The sequence below is a fragment of the Giraffa tippelskirchi genome, chromosome 11 (genome assembly GCF_054371585.1).
Source record: "Giraffa tippelskirchi isolate mGirTip1 chromosome 11, T2T-mGirTip1v1.2.pri, whole genome shotgun sequence".
NCBI classification, from domain to species: Eukaryota; Metazoa; Chordata; class Mammalia; order Artiodactyla; family Giraffidae; genus Giraffa; species Giraffa tippelskirchi.
In genome coordinates, this window is record NC_137285.1 from 24,997,133 (window position 1) to 25,010,795 (window position 13,663).

Consider the following 13,663-nt stretch of genomic DNA (forward strand, 5'->3'; position numbering starts at 1 on the left):
GAGTTTTTGATGCACAGAAGGCATGATTCAGATGCTGTAGATTTAGCAGTGGGCAAAACCAAGTCCTGCCCTCATGATTCAAGGAGGAAAACAGGAAATCCTACATTCATGTATATACACCTCCTATGCTGTGTGTTACTTGTTCAGTAGTATCCAACTCTTTGCAGCCCTCTGGGCAGTAGCCCACCAGGCTCTTCTGTCCATGGAATTCTCCAGGCAAGAATGCTGGAGTGGGTTGCCATGCCCTCCTCCAGGGGATCTTCCTAACCCAGGGGTCGAACTTGGGTCTCCTGCATTGCAGGTGGATTCTTTACCATCTGAGCTACCAGGGAATTACAAATGTAGTTTTTTTACAATATAGTTTCATATATATATACTTTACAGGGGAGGAAAGTAGGAGATATTTCCTTATAAATATTATATCCTGTATAACCTATAATACATAGTTTCATATACAGGCAGTATATACCCTATATATATATATATATATACTTTCACATGCATATATAGTTTCACATGCATACTTTCCTCCATAGAGGTAAAAAAATAGAATATCTATGCAAATATATAATTTGCATATCATTTATTTACATATTAATATGCACATCACACATATATATGTATATTATATCTATATCCTATAGAAAGTTTCACCTTTTTAAAATTAATTAATTAATTAATTTTATTTTTGGCTGTGTCTGTTCTTAGTTGCAGTACCTGGAATCGTTCGTTGGCAGCCTGAGTTCTATCGCTGGTCAGGGAGCTAACATCCCACAAGTTGTGTGATATGGTCCCCAAAAAAACAAAAAGAAGGGCTTCTAGGTGCCGGGGACGACTGCTTCTCATTTCACCCTCACTCTGTGTGTGTTAGTCGCTCCATCGTGTCCGACTCTTTATGAGCCCATGGACTGTAGCCCACCAGGCTCCTCTGTCCATGGAATTCTCCAGGCAAGAATACTGGAGCGGATAGCCATTCCCTTCTCCAGGGGATCTTCCCAACCCAAGGATTGAACCCCGGTCTCCTGTATTGCAGGGAGATTCTTTACCATCTGAACCCCGCCCCTCACCATAACGCCTTTGAAAGATGAGGAAGCTGAAGCCAGAGAGGTTCAGTCACCACCTCAGGGCCACACAGGTAACAGGGGCCATACCAGGTCCATGGGCTCAAAGCTTGTGCTAATTCCACTACACACCAGTGTAGTGATGCTGTGTAATGGAATTAGTGGTGACACATATGTACCTTTGCAGGCACACAGAGATTTTAGGTGGAATGCAGGTAGACATTAGCACATAAAGGCTACTGTATTTATGTACATTTTATTAACAGGAAAAATATTTCCAAGTGGTCATTTCACAGATATTTTTGCTTAGCATGAAGCCAAGATGGAAAGCCAGACAATTTTTTTTTTGAGTTATCATAAATAAGTTTTACTTTGGATTTTTTAAGTTTAAGTAAATAATACTGTGTTTCCCTGATGGCTCAGTGGTAAAGAATCTGCCTGCCACTGCAGGAGACGTTGGTTCCATCCCTGGGTTGGGAAGATCCCTTGGAAAAGGAAATGACAACCCACTCCAGTATTCTTGCCTAGGAAATCCCACGGATAGAGGAGCCTGGCAGGCTACAGTCCATGGAGCTGCAAAAGAGTTGAACATGACTTAGGGACTGAACAACAACAAGCAAAATGATATTGCAGATAGTACATGCCAAAAGAAAAAATGCAGGAGTCATAAGGGACACAGGTTCGATCCTTGGGTCAGAAATATCTCCTGGAGGAGGGGATGGCAATCCACTCCAGTATTCTTGCCTGGAGAATCCTGATGGACAGAGGACCCTGGCGAGCTACAGTCAGTAAAGTTGCAAAGAGTCAGACACGACTGAAGCGACTTAGCATGCATGCACACGTACGTATATACATGAATATATATATATATAAATATATGTATATTTTATTTGTTTATTTATTTACTTTTGCCTGTGTTGGATTTTCAGTGCTGCGCAGGCTTTTTCTCTAGTTGTGGCGAGCGGGGGCTACTCTTCATTGCGGTGTGCAAGCTTCTCATTGCAGTGGCTTCTCTTGTGGAGCACAGGCTTTAGGGCGCACAGGCTTCAGTAGTTGTGACGCACTGGCTTAGTTGCTCTGTGGCATGTGGGATCCTCCCGAATCAAGGATCGAACCCGTGTTTCCCGCATTGGCAAGTGGATTCTTTATCACTGAGCCACCAGGGAAGCCCCTACAGATTGCTCTTTTAAAAACCATTTAGATAACTTAGTTATTTGCCTAAATGTTTTAAAAGGATTTAAATGGAAATAAAATGGTCCTGATTTTATTTCAGTTACTCTAAGCAAAGATATGAACCGTAAGTTATCACTCATAGATCATAGACCGTAGTAAACGTGGGGAACTCAACACAAGCCTACAGAAGAATAAAGTCTTAAACATTTCAATTGCTGAAAGATTGACTGGGCTCTGTGTAATTATTAGTGCTATAAAAAGTGTGTAATATTTACCTGGCCATAATAGAACTGTGTAAAAGTCACTTATCTTTCCAGTCACATTTCTCACAGTTATTAAAAAGAATGAAAAGAAACCTTGTAAATGGCCTTTAAATACTGTCTTGTAAACGAAACCAGCAATTAATAATAACGACAATGATAATAATAATAATAGCTATAATTACCAGCTCGGTGCCAGGGATGAAGTGAGCATTTTTCTAGCATTCCCTCTTTAATTTTCACTGTAGTCTTAGAAGATTGTCTATCTTCTAAGTCCCTTTAGGACTTGGAAAAAGCAACTTTCTCCAGCTCACACACCTAGTCAGAGACAGAACCAGATTTTAAACTCATAGCTGAGAAGGTCCCTGCAGGTGGGGTTTTAGGGAGCTCAGCTCCATCCCTTAGCCTCACACAGCCTCTGGTGTGCACACAGGAGGGACTCAAAGAATACTCTGTGAATGAATGAATGGATGTCTGATGCTAGCGCATCTCATGCAGAGGTTCTTGGAGACAAGCCATTATTAAATGAAAAACCCCCAAAGGAGGAAGGAGGATACTGAGGAATGCTTGTCCAGGCTTAACTCAGCTCCATATGTGCCAGCGAGCTCAGCATGAAAGGTTATCAACTCTAAGTCCACCCCTGGGTGCAGCCGGCCGTGTCCTAGTCCATCCATCGCCACCTGCCATCAGCAGCCCTTCTGTGCCGACCAAGCAGGTCGTGGCCTGAGCTGTGGCCTCCCACAGAGGAGGCGGCCGCCGGTCCAGGGAGCTGTGCATAGCTTCACACGTCCATCCTTGTGTGAGCTGCTTGCGGGCCCCTTTCTTGTGAGCAGCAGGGGTGAAGCGGTGATGATAAGCTTGTGCGCTTCAAAGGGCAGGGAGCCCAGACTGAGCTGTGCTCTCCGGGGCTCCCTCCCAGCTCCTGGCTCCCTGCCAGGCAGGTCCCCAGGCGGGGCAGAGCCCCCGAGCCCTCTTGGGGGCTGCAGACCCCAAGCAAAGGCCCGGCCTCGGCCCTGGGTTCCCTGCTGGCCACTGCTCTTTTCTTTCCCTGGAAACTCACCCTGAGATGCTGGGGTCACAGGAGGAGGGGGAGGAGGTCGGGGCCAGCCTCACCCCTCAGGGGTCAGCAAAGAGCACTGCCTCTCATTGTCTGAACTCCATCACAGTCTATTAAGAAAGGAAGCCTGGGGGCCTCAGGACCGTGCCATCTTTTATTATTCTGAACTCAAAGAATGTAACAGTTGAAGTAAATGTGGCCAATCCAGACGGTCAGGATTTCTTCAGAAAAGTAAAGACAATTTTCTCGAGAAAATGCCTTATCGATCTTGGCCTTAATATTAGCTATTTGCCCTTTATAACACAGAGGGTGAATTCTGCTTAAGTGTTGCCTATCCCCACCCCCCACCCCCATGGTGTAACGTCCTAGGCACCAGAGTGCTGCTTGTAAGATAACCACATGGTTTATTTTAGAAGTACTGACTTCTGGTCAGTACTGAGTACTCAGTACTGAGTACTCGTCCTGGTAGAATGCAGCCTTCCTTCCTGCAGGAGTGTTTGAGGCCGTGGCAGGACCCCATTTAGGGCCTGGAGGTCCTGGAGGTATGTATGCTGGAGGTCTTTTCTGGAAGTGAGTTCATGCCAGGCTGAGGAGAAGGAGGGGGTGGGGGTGGGGGGCTCCGTTGAACCCTCCCAGTTGGGCCAGCTCTGATCTCCATGACTATGGAGAATGTTCTAGAAAAGCCAAGGCAATGTTCACCTCGGGGCAGAAGGCCTGGTGAGCAAGCTACCCATCAAACTAATTATGTTGTGGGTTCAACGTGAGCAAAAGTGGAAATTCCCAGGAACCCCTTGGGGGACTGAGACCTCCAGCGCTGGGATGGGGGAGCAGGAACTTGGGCATCGGTTGGATGTGCCTTCCCTCCCCCAGCTTCCTACGGTTTGTGTGCCTGTATTTTTTTTATTTTATTCTCTAGAAAACTGCTGTTTTCCAGGCAGCTTCAATTAAAACTGGGGCCCCTTACCTCCAGTAATTGCACTGCTGACATTTCAAAGGCCTGATCCTCTTGTTCAGTTGATGTTTTTTATTGAAGGATCCTTGATGAAGAGCATTTGTTTGGGATTATTTCTGAGCAGCGAATGAGTTCCTCTAAGACAGTCAGACTCTGAGAGACAGGCCTCCTGGCTCCAGCAGGGGCGAGGGGACCTTGGCAGGGTGGGTCAGGGCCGGCCCGTTAACCTCTGCCTTCCCTTGGCTGGGACGCCCAGGCCAGGCTGGAAATCTAGGACATATCACCATGCTAAGGGAGCAGGCTGGGAACAAGTTCTTGGTGGTAGGATGCAGGAAACACAGAAAAACTTGGTTTTCTAGTGGGCTGTTTGGGTTTTGAGTCTGTGATTCTGAAATAGGAGGAAAGAAGGCAGGGCACAACCTTTAAAAGAATAACATGGTTATAGTATACGACAAATTGGTTAGAATCGGCACTTCCTTGCTGGTACAGTAGATAAGAATCCACCTGTCACTTCAGGGGACATGGGTTCGATCCCTGGTCTGGGAAGGCTCCACATGCTGCAGAGCAACTAAGCCCACACACCGTAACTACCGAAACCCAAGTTCCTAGAGCCTGTGCTCTGCATATGGGAAGCCACCACAATGAGAAGCCTGTGCATCGAAACTAGAGAGTAGCCCCCACTAAGCCACAACTAGAGGAAGCCCACACACAGCAATGAAGACTCAGGGCAGCCAAAAATAAATAAATAAATAAACTGATAGAATCAACTAGGTCCAAGATGGTGGAAGATTCAACTTCCAGTGGACCTTGAGCCTCATTATACACTCAGTGTAACATTGCTGTTGTTTTTTAGTGGCTAAGATGTGTCCGACTCTTTGAGACCCCATGGACTGCAACCTGCCAGGCTCCTCTGTCCATAGGGTTTTCCAGGCAAGAATACTGGAGTCAGTTGCCATTTCCTTCTCCAGGGGATCCTCCCAACCCAGGGATCAAACCCACATCTCTTATATTGGCAAGCAGATTTTTTACTGCTGAACCACCAGGGAAGCCCTCGTTGTAACATACCAACAAGCTACACACCTACCACTGTCACAACATTTCTGAGGCCAGCCATCAAAGATCAAAAAGTGAGTGGTGGCCCATTTCCTGTAAATTTCTGTTCCTTTCTCTAAATAATTGGAATAATCCTTCTACTCATTAGCCTATGAAATTACTCAGCCCATAAAAACTAACCACATCATATTTCAGGGCTTCTCGCCTTCTGAGATGACCCACACTCTGTCCGTGGGGTGTGTTTTAAAATAAATCTACTTGTTACCTATCACTTTGTCTCTCAATGAATTCTTTCTGTGACAGGACATCAAGAATCTGAAATTCACTGGGACCAGGTCCCCCTGAAAAATGTTTATGTCTTGATCCCCAGAATCTCTGACTATGGGGCAGGAAGAAGGCATTGCTGGCATGGTAGGCTTGCAAGAGGGTAGTCACTGGTGGAGATGATGAGATGGGCAAGAAGGTGGGAAGAGGAGGCAGATGTGATAACACAAGCAAGAGGTCAGAGCTATTTCTGGACGGGCTTGAGAGCCAAGAGATGTTGGCAGTGGCCTCCAGAGCTGGATGAGGCAAGAGCACATTTTCCCCCATAATAGTCTTCTGGAGGGACACAGCCCTGTCCACATCATGATTTTATTTTATTAAAAAAAAATGTTATTGGAGTACAGTTAATTTACAACATTGTGTTAGTTTCAAGTGTACAGCAAAGTAAATTGGTTATACGTATATATATATCCACTCTTTTTAAGATTATTTTCCCATATAGTAATAGGTTATTACAACTCTACTGAGTAGAGTTCCCTGTGCTTTACGGTGGGTCCTTATTAGTTATTTATTTAACACACACACAGTGTGTATATATCAGTCCCAGTCTCCCAATTTATCCCACCCCCTCCCCGACCCTCTTTACCCCCTTTACCCTCTGGTAACTGAAAGTTTGTTTTCTATGTTTGTGACTCTGTTTCATTTTTGTAAATAAGATCATTTGTACCTTTTTTTAGATTCTGCATGTAAGTGATATCATATGATATTTGTCTTTCTCTATCCAACTTACTTCACTCAGTAGGAAAATCTCTAGGTCCATCCATGTTGCTGCAAATAGCATTATTTCATTTGTTTTTATGGCTGAGTAATATTCCCTTCTATATATGTACTACATCTTCTTTATCCATTTGTCTGTCAATGGACATTTAGGTCATTTCCATGTCTTGCCTATTGTAAACAGTGCTGCTATGAGCATTGGGGTGCATATATCTTTTCAGATTAGGCTTTTGTCTGGATATACACCCAGGAGTGGAATTGCTGGATCCTGTGGTAACTCTATTTTTAGGTTTTTTTTGTTTTTTTTTTTTTAGTTTTAGTTTTTTAAGGAACCTCCATACTGTTCTCCATAGTGGCTGTACCAACTTACATTCCCACCAACAGTGTGGGAGGGTTCCCTTTTCTCCACACCCTCTCCAGCATTTATTGTTTGTAGATATTGTGATGATGGCCATTCTGATGCAACATCTTAATTTTAGCTTGGCAAGATGGGTATCAGACTTCCGGCTCCCAGAGCTGTATGAGAACAGACTTGCATTGTTTAAGCCTCCAGGCTTGTGGATGCTTGTCCAGCAGCCAGAGCAGACCGATGCAGACAAGGTCCTGTCCCCTCCTTACCTTGACCCTGCTCAGTGCCCCACAGCCGGCAGAAAGCCCTCCTTCCATAAGGATCCAGCTGGAAGGCAATTAGCAGATGCAGCCTCAGGACTCTACAAGCAGGAATTCTTATCCACCCCCCATGCAGACACAGCTTTGGACCCCAAGAAACTGGGATCCCGGGTCAAGGTGGTCTCCAGATGGGCATCCAAGGCTGTCTCTGCCACATTCAACCCCACCCCCACCCCCTGCAAACCCCCTTTGGACTCACTTTCCCCTCCCCCTCCTCTCCCCTCTCCAGTTGACCTGCGGCCCTCCAGCAGAACTAATCAAGAAGATTACAGGGCAGGCCGTTGGAGAGGAGTCCTCAGCCCAGCTCGCAGGGAGAAACCAGAGGAAAATCCCCTGGCCTCATTTCTCCAAACTTTGCTTTGATTTTTTTTTTTTTTCATTTTTTTTCCCAAAAGTTTCTGCATCATGGATTTCCGGAAGCATCATCCCTGGCGGCTCACACGACAAGTTTTGGCAAAAACCAAAGTCTTAGTTTTCATTGGGCTGGAGGAAGTTTGAACCATGCCTCCCCACCCCACCAGATGCACAAAGGAATAAACTCCCCCAGCCCAATTAAGGAGCAGGGGCTGGGATGAAAGGAATTCCAGCCTGTTGACAAACTGTATTTCTCATTTTCACATAAAAGTCACAAGATGGAACTTGTTGGCTTGGGGCAGGGGATGGGGGTTGGCACCCGAGTTGGGGTTTAGAAATGTGGGGGGCAGGAGGCTTACAGGGGAGGTGGAAGCTGGAGCATCACCAGCTGGGGCCCAAGCTGCCCATCTCTGCCTGGCTGTGTCACCTGCGCTGTGGGTTCCCACCTGGCACACTCCAGCCCTCTCCACAGAGCAAGGCAGGTGTGGGGTGGCTGGGGCGACAGGTTCCTAACTCTTTGCACGCTTAGTCATGTCGTGTGTAAGGCAGGGACGATAACACCACCCACCTGTGGGCTGTGAGCAGGTTCAAGTGGTATCGGTGTGAAACACAGCTTCTGGCAGGAGGATGCTCCTGGAAATAGTGGTATTGGCCTTTTTTGCTGTGGTTACTTATTCCTCATCAGGACCACTCCCACATGCCACCCTCCTGGATTAGGAAAACTAGCTCCTCTGCTTCCTCCTCACAGAGCTTCCCAAGGCCCAGGGGAGAGCTGGGCACAAAATAGGTGCTTAATAATGGTTCAGCGCTGCCTGGCTGCTAGGGGCTGCCTTTATGATGTGGGTCCCATGCTGCACTCCCCCAAGTGTGGGTGGCTGTCCCTGTTAGACGCTACATGACCAAATCGCCTGGGGCCTGAATCTGTGCTCCTTATACACACTCTCCTACACACACTCATGCACTTACATACACACACTCACATGCTTGCCCACATGTTCACACAATCACATATTCATTCACACACACTCACATGTTTGCACACTCACACACGCCAACACTTGTTTGCATACATATGCACACATGCTCATGCAATCACACACATATACACAATCCTGTGTGCTCACACTCTAACACGCACGTGCTCATGCGTTCATACACATATGCACACTCCCAGGTACTCACACTCTAACACTTGTTTGCACATGTCTGGACACTCTCCCACTCACATACATCTTTATTCACTCACACCCCTTAATGCTCACATACAGCATATACACTCGCCCACATGCTCACACCCAGCTTCACAGGACCAGCTGTGCAGCCTCTCCAGAGGCACTTGAGGGGGGGTTCTAGGGGAGGGGCCACTCCGCTGGCTGCCCAACATTCCTCAAGGCAGGAGGCCTGGCTTAGGAAAATTCCAGTCCCTCCGGCCAGCTGACTCTGCCCTTCTTTCTCTGGTGGCCTGACCTCATGCTGGGGACGCTGCCCACAGGCCAGCCCGGGGGACGCCATTCCTTCCTGAGCCTTCTCGGGGGCCCTGGGACACATCTGCTGCTCACAGAGCTGGCCCGGGATCTGACACCTGGTCTAGAAAGCCAGGCACTGGCTCATGTGGCGTCCACACCTGTCACGCCCGCGATTCCTCCCATGCCCTTCTCAGCACCACGGGTCACATCCCAACTGAGGGCCACAGTCTACTCACAATCGCTTTTCACAGACATTCTTGGAAACTGTGTCCTTTTGGGAGCCCTCAAAGCAGCTGCCCCTCACCATCCTCTCCACTGCTGGCCTCTCATGGGTCTTGATGGGCGTGTGCAAGCGAGGGCCTGCTCACACCCTCCTCTCCCCCACAGAGGTCATCACGCCCAGGGCCACAGCCAGAGGCTGAACCCGAGTGAACTCTGGAGCCTGGTGACAAGCTGGTCACCTGAGGGTGGGGCTGTGATTCTGCAGCTGCTCCTAAGGCTGAAGCTATTCGGAGGAGGGGGAGTCCTCCTGGCACATGGATTCTCCCCAACCACGCGGGAGTCCCCATCAGATCCAGGGTCTTCAGGGATGGTGGGGACCAATTCTCTCAACAAGCCCTATGAGAGCCAGCTTCCTGGTGACAGGGGGCAGAGCTATTTCTGAGCAGGCCTTTAAAAACGATCTCTGTGGAGACAGCCCACATATCCGTCAATGGATGAGTGGAGACACACATGTGGTCCATCCATACAATGGAATATTATCCAGCCCTGCAAAGAAACAAAATATTGCATGCTACAATGTGGATGAACCTCAAAAACACTAGGTTAAGTGGAGGAAGTCAGGCACCCAAAGCCACCTATTGTAGCAATGAATTTATAAGAAATTGACCAGAGGAGGTATATCCATAGAGATAGAAAGGAGAGTGTTGGTTGCCAGGGTCTTGGAGGAGGGAGGGCTAGGGGGTGATGGCTAAGGGATACAGGGTCTCCTTTTGGGGTTATGCTAATGTTTGGAACTAGACAGAGGGGGTGTTGGGCTTCCCAGGTGGTGCTAGTGGTAAAGAATCTGCTTACCAATTCAGGAGACATCAGAGACACAGGTTAAGTCCTTGCATCGGGAAGATGCCCTGGAGGAGGGAATGGTAGCCCACTTCAGTATTCTTGCCTGGAAAACCCAATGGACAGAGTAGCCTGGCAGGCTATAGTTCATAGGGTCGTTAAGAACCAGATATGACTGAAATGACTTAACACACAGAGTAGGTGTTTGTACAACATTGTGGATACTAAATGCCACTGAATTGTACACTTTAAAATGATTCATTTGGTGACGTGCATTTTACCTCAATTAAAAAATATGTGATCCCTGAGTTTTAAAAGGATATTCCTTATTCCAGAGGACACATTTGACAACAGGAAAATCTATTTGATTTATGGCCCAAACACTTAGAAGTCAGGATCTCTGCCCATCATGGAAATTTCATAAATAACTGGGCATTGGTTTTACTTGGAAAATTGGACCAGGCTGCTTGCTTGGGTGTTAACTTAGTTATGTGTTACATGCAAAGGGTTGGAAACCTCTAACTCACAATTTCAGTCAAGTGGGGGAAATGAAGCTGCAGCATCCTACATTACTATGTTAAGGTGGAATCCTTTAGCATGCTTTTCCAGAGGGCCCCTTATGAGGGGCACCTAACCTGTCCTGTGACAGCAGAGGGGAACATGATCACCCAGAATGTCGGTGTGAGGGGCAGGTGGTAAGGGACCCGGAGACTGGCACAATTAAGAAAATGAAAACAGAGTCATTTGACTCATGCAAGATTTTCCTGTTGTGTATTTGCTGAATGTCTTCCAGGCATGAGAATTATTCTGGGTTCCAGGGGGGTGGGAAATTTAAGGATAATGGTCACCATGGCCCCAGCAATAATAATAACACCAATAGTGATAATGCCCTATACCAGGCGGTTACACGTGTCAGCTTATGAAGTAACTGGTATGACATTGGGTGACCCAAATGATCCTTCTAAGTCTGCGTGTCCACATCTGTACAACAAGACAAATAACAGTGTTCATGATGCTGTTATAAATATTAAACTAAGGCTCAATGACTAATAGTGCATTTTTAACAAAACTCACATTGATTGCCAGCGTTAATGTCATCTGGGTCCAGTTCAGCCATGCTGATAGGAGAGACATGCATTCATATAACACAATATTTCTAAAGAGTTTCACCTGCATTTGGCAAAGTGAAGATGCAGTCACTAGTCTTAAGAAGTGAGGTTGGGCTTTGTAGCATGAATGATAAAAGAATGCAAAACAAAACAGACAGTGCAAAACTAAGTAGATAATATGAAATAAAATAGTGCTCTAATAAAACTATGCTATTTCCAATGTGGTCATGGGAAGGCCATTTCTAGATTACTGTCCCAAGGTGAATTTAAAACATCTACTGAAGGTGGAAAGAGGAGGGTGGAGGAAACAATGGTGGACATGGACCAAGAGCAGGAGTCTGAAAGGACACGACATGGGGAGGAGTTGAACACTCTGGGAAAGGCTATAATACCATGCTCCCTGCAGACCTGGCCGAGGTTATGAAATGCCCTCTGGGCAGAAAGAGCCCTAGGCAGAGAACATGTCAGCCTCCACCAAGGTGGAATAGTTTGTGCAGCATGGGCAGGAAAGGCACATTGGGAAAAAAAACAAAAAACCAATTCTATCACTGTCACCATCAGCAGCATCATCATTACCATCACCGCCATAATCACCATCATTCCCACCATCATCAGAGGAGCCTGGTGACTACAGTCCATGGGGTTGCAAAAGAGTCAGACACAATGTAGCAACTAAAAACAACAACAATCACCACCATCATCACCCTTAACAATTTCTGAGCACTCACTCAGTTCCAGACATAGCACAATGTACTCCATGAGCATTATTCATTTAATCCTCCCAACACCCTTATGCTGCAGGTTCTACAATGACCCCTTTTAACAGATAAGAAAACTGAGGCTCAGAGAAGCTAACTTGCCCAAGATCAGACAGCTGGGAATACCAGGATCAGGATTTGGTGGAACCTGGCTGTTGTAACCACACGTAGCCACTGTAAGTGTTCAATGATTAAGCCCTGTGCAAGGGAAGCTGGGTTCTCTCCATGCAGCCTGGTAGGGGGTATTTTTTGCTGGGGATAATTACCATATGTGATTCTGCCAACTCACTGCATTTTACTAATTCTAAGACACATGTTTTTCATATTTTAACATCTTTGAAGTTGGGATGGTGTGTCATAGTTTGGTCTTGGATGACATACAATAATGGAATCAATGATGTCTTCAACTCAATGAAAAGTGAAGACTTAAGTTCCTGGAACAATTATGTTTGCTTCTCATGGCAGACACTGATTGTGTTGTTGTTGCCATTGGACTTAAACAGAAAAAGTAACTCCTAGATTAACTGTATATATAAATGATTTGTTGTTGTATAACAAATAATCACAAATTTAGCAGCTTACAAAACCATTGTATTTTATCTTGCAATTTTGTGGGCTTAAGCGCATGTGGGTGACTTTCTTTTCTACCTGGCATTGACAGTTTCCTTGGAGGTATTCAGCTATGGGAAGGGATGTTCCAAATGATGTCCAAATGATGTCACTCACACCTTGACAGGGCTGGCTGAAAGGCTGGGCTCAGCTAGCAGCATTGACCAGAGCCCTACCTGTGGCCTCTTTAACGTGTTGGCCCTAAAGTATAAGGGCATCTTCCATAGTGGCTGAAAGCTTGTGTTTCAAGATCCCAAGGCAGAGCTGCAAGGTCTTTGATGGACCAGCCTTGGAAGGCAAGTGACATCTCTCTGATTCCATGTGGCAGAGAAGTTCGTGAGGGAGGGAGTGCTAGGAGGTGAGGCTTGGGTACCATCTTGGAAGCAGGCTCCCACCCTAGGAATGAATATGTCCTCCTTCACCTCTCTCTCTGGATTCACTCAAGGGCTGTTATTGGATACCGACTCTCTGTCAAGCATTGTCCTCAGCAGCAAGCAAACAAGAGGCACAAAGTCCTGTCCTCACAGCAGTGACACTGCAATGGGAGGTGGAGTAGAAAAAAGCAGAAAAAAGGCCTCAGTAGGGGAGTGGGGAGTAGCGACTACCATTTTAAATAAAGATCTAAAGGGAATTCCCTGGTGGCCCAGTGGTTAAGACTCAGCATTCTTATTGAGGTAACCTAGGTTCAGTACCTGGTTGGGGAACTGAGATCCCCGTAAGCCATGTGGCACAGCCAAAAAAAGAAAAAGTCTTAGAAAAAGGATGGAATTTTGATTTCTCTGAATGATAAACAGGAAGTGAATTTACTGGAAGAGCATTATGGGTGAGGGGAACAGCGTATGCAAAGGCTGTAGGGTGGAAAGGAGCTCAGGTTTTCAAGGGACAGAGGACAGGCCAGTGAGCAGTGGCGTGTGGGGAGCTGGGGTGAGCAGCAGGAAGAGGTTTAGAGGTGGGGAGGCCAGACCGGGTGGCACTGGGGACCATGCTAAATGGTGTGGGCTTTATCCCAAGTGCGTTGGAACTGATCCAAGGACTTGCCCCA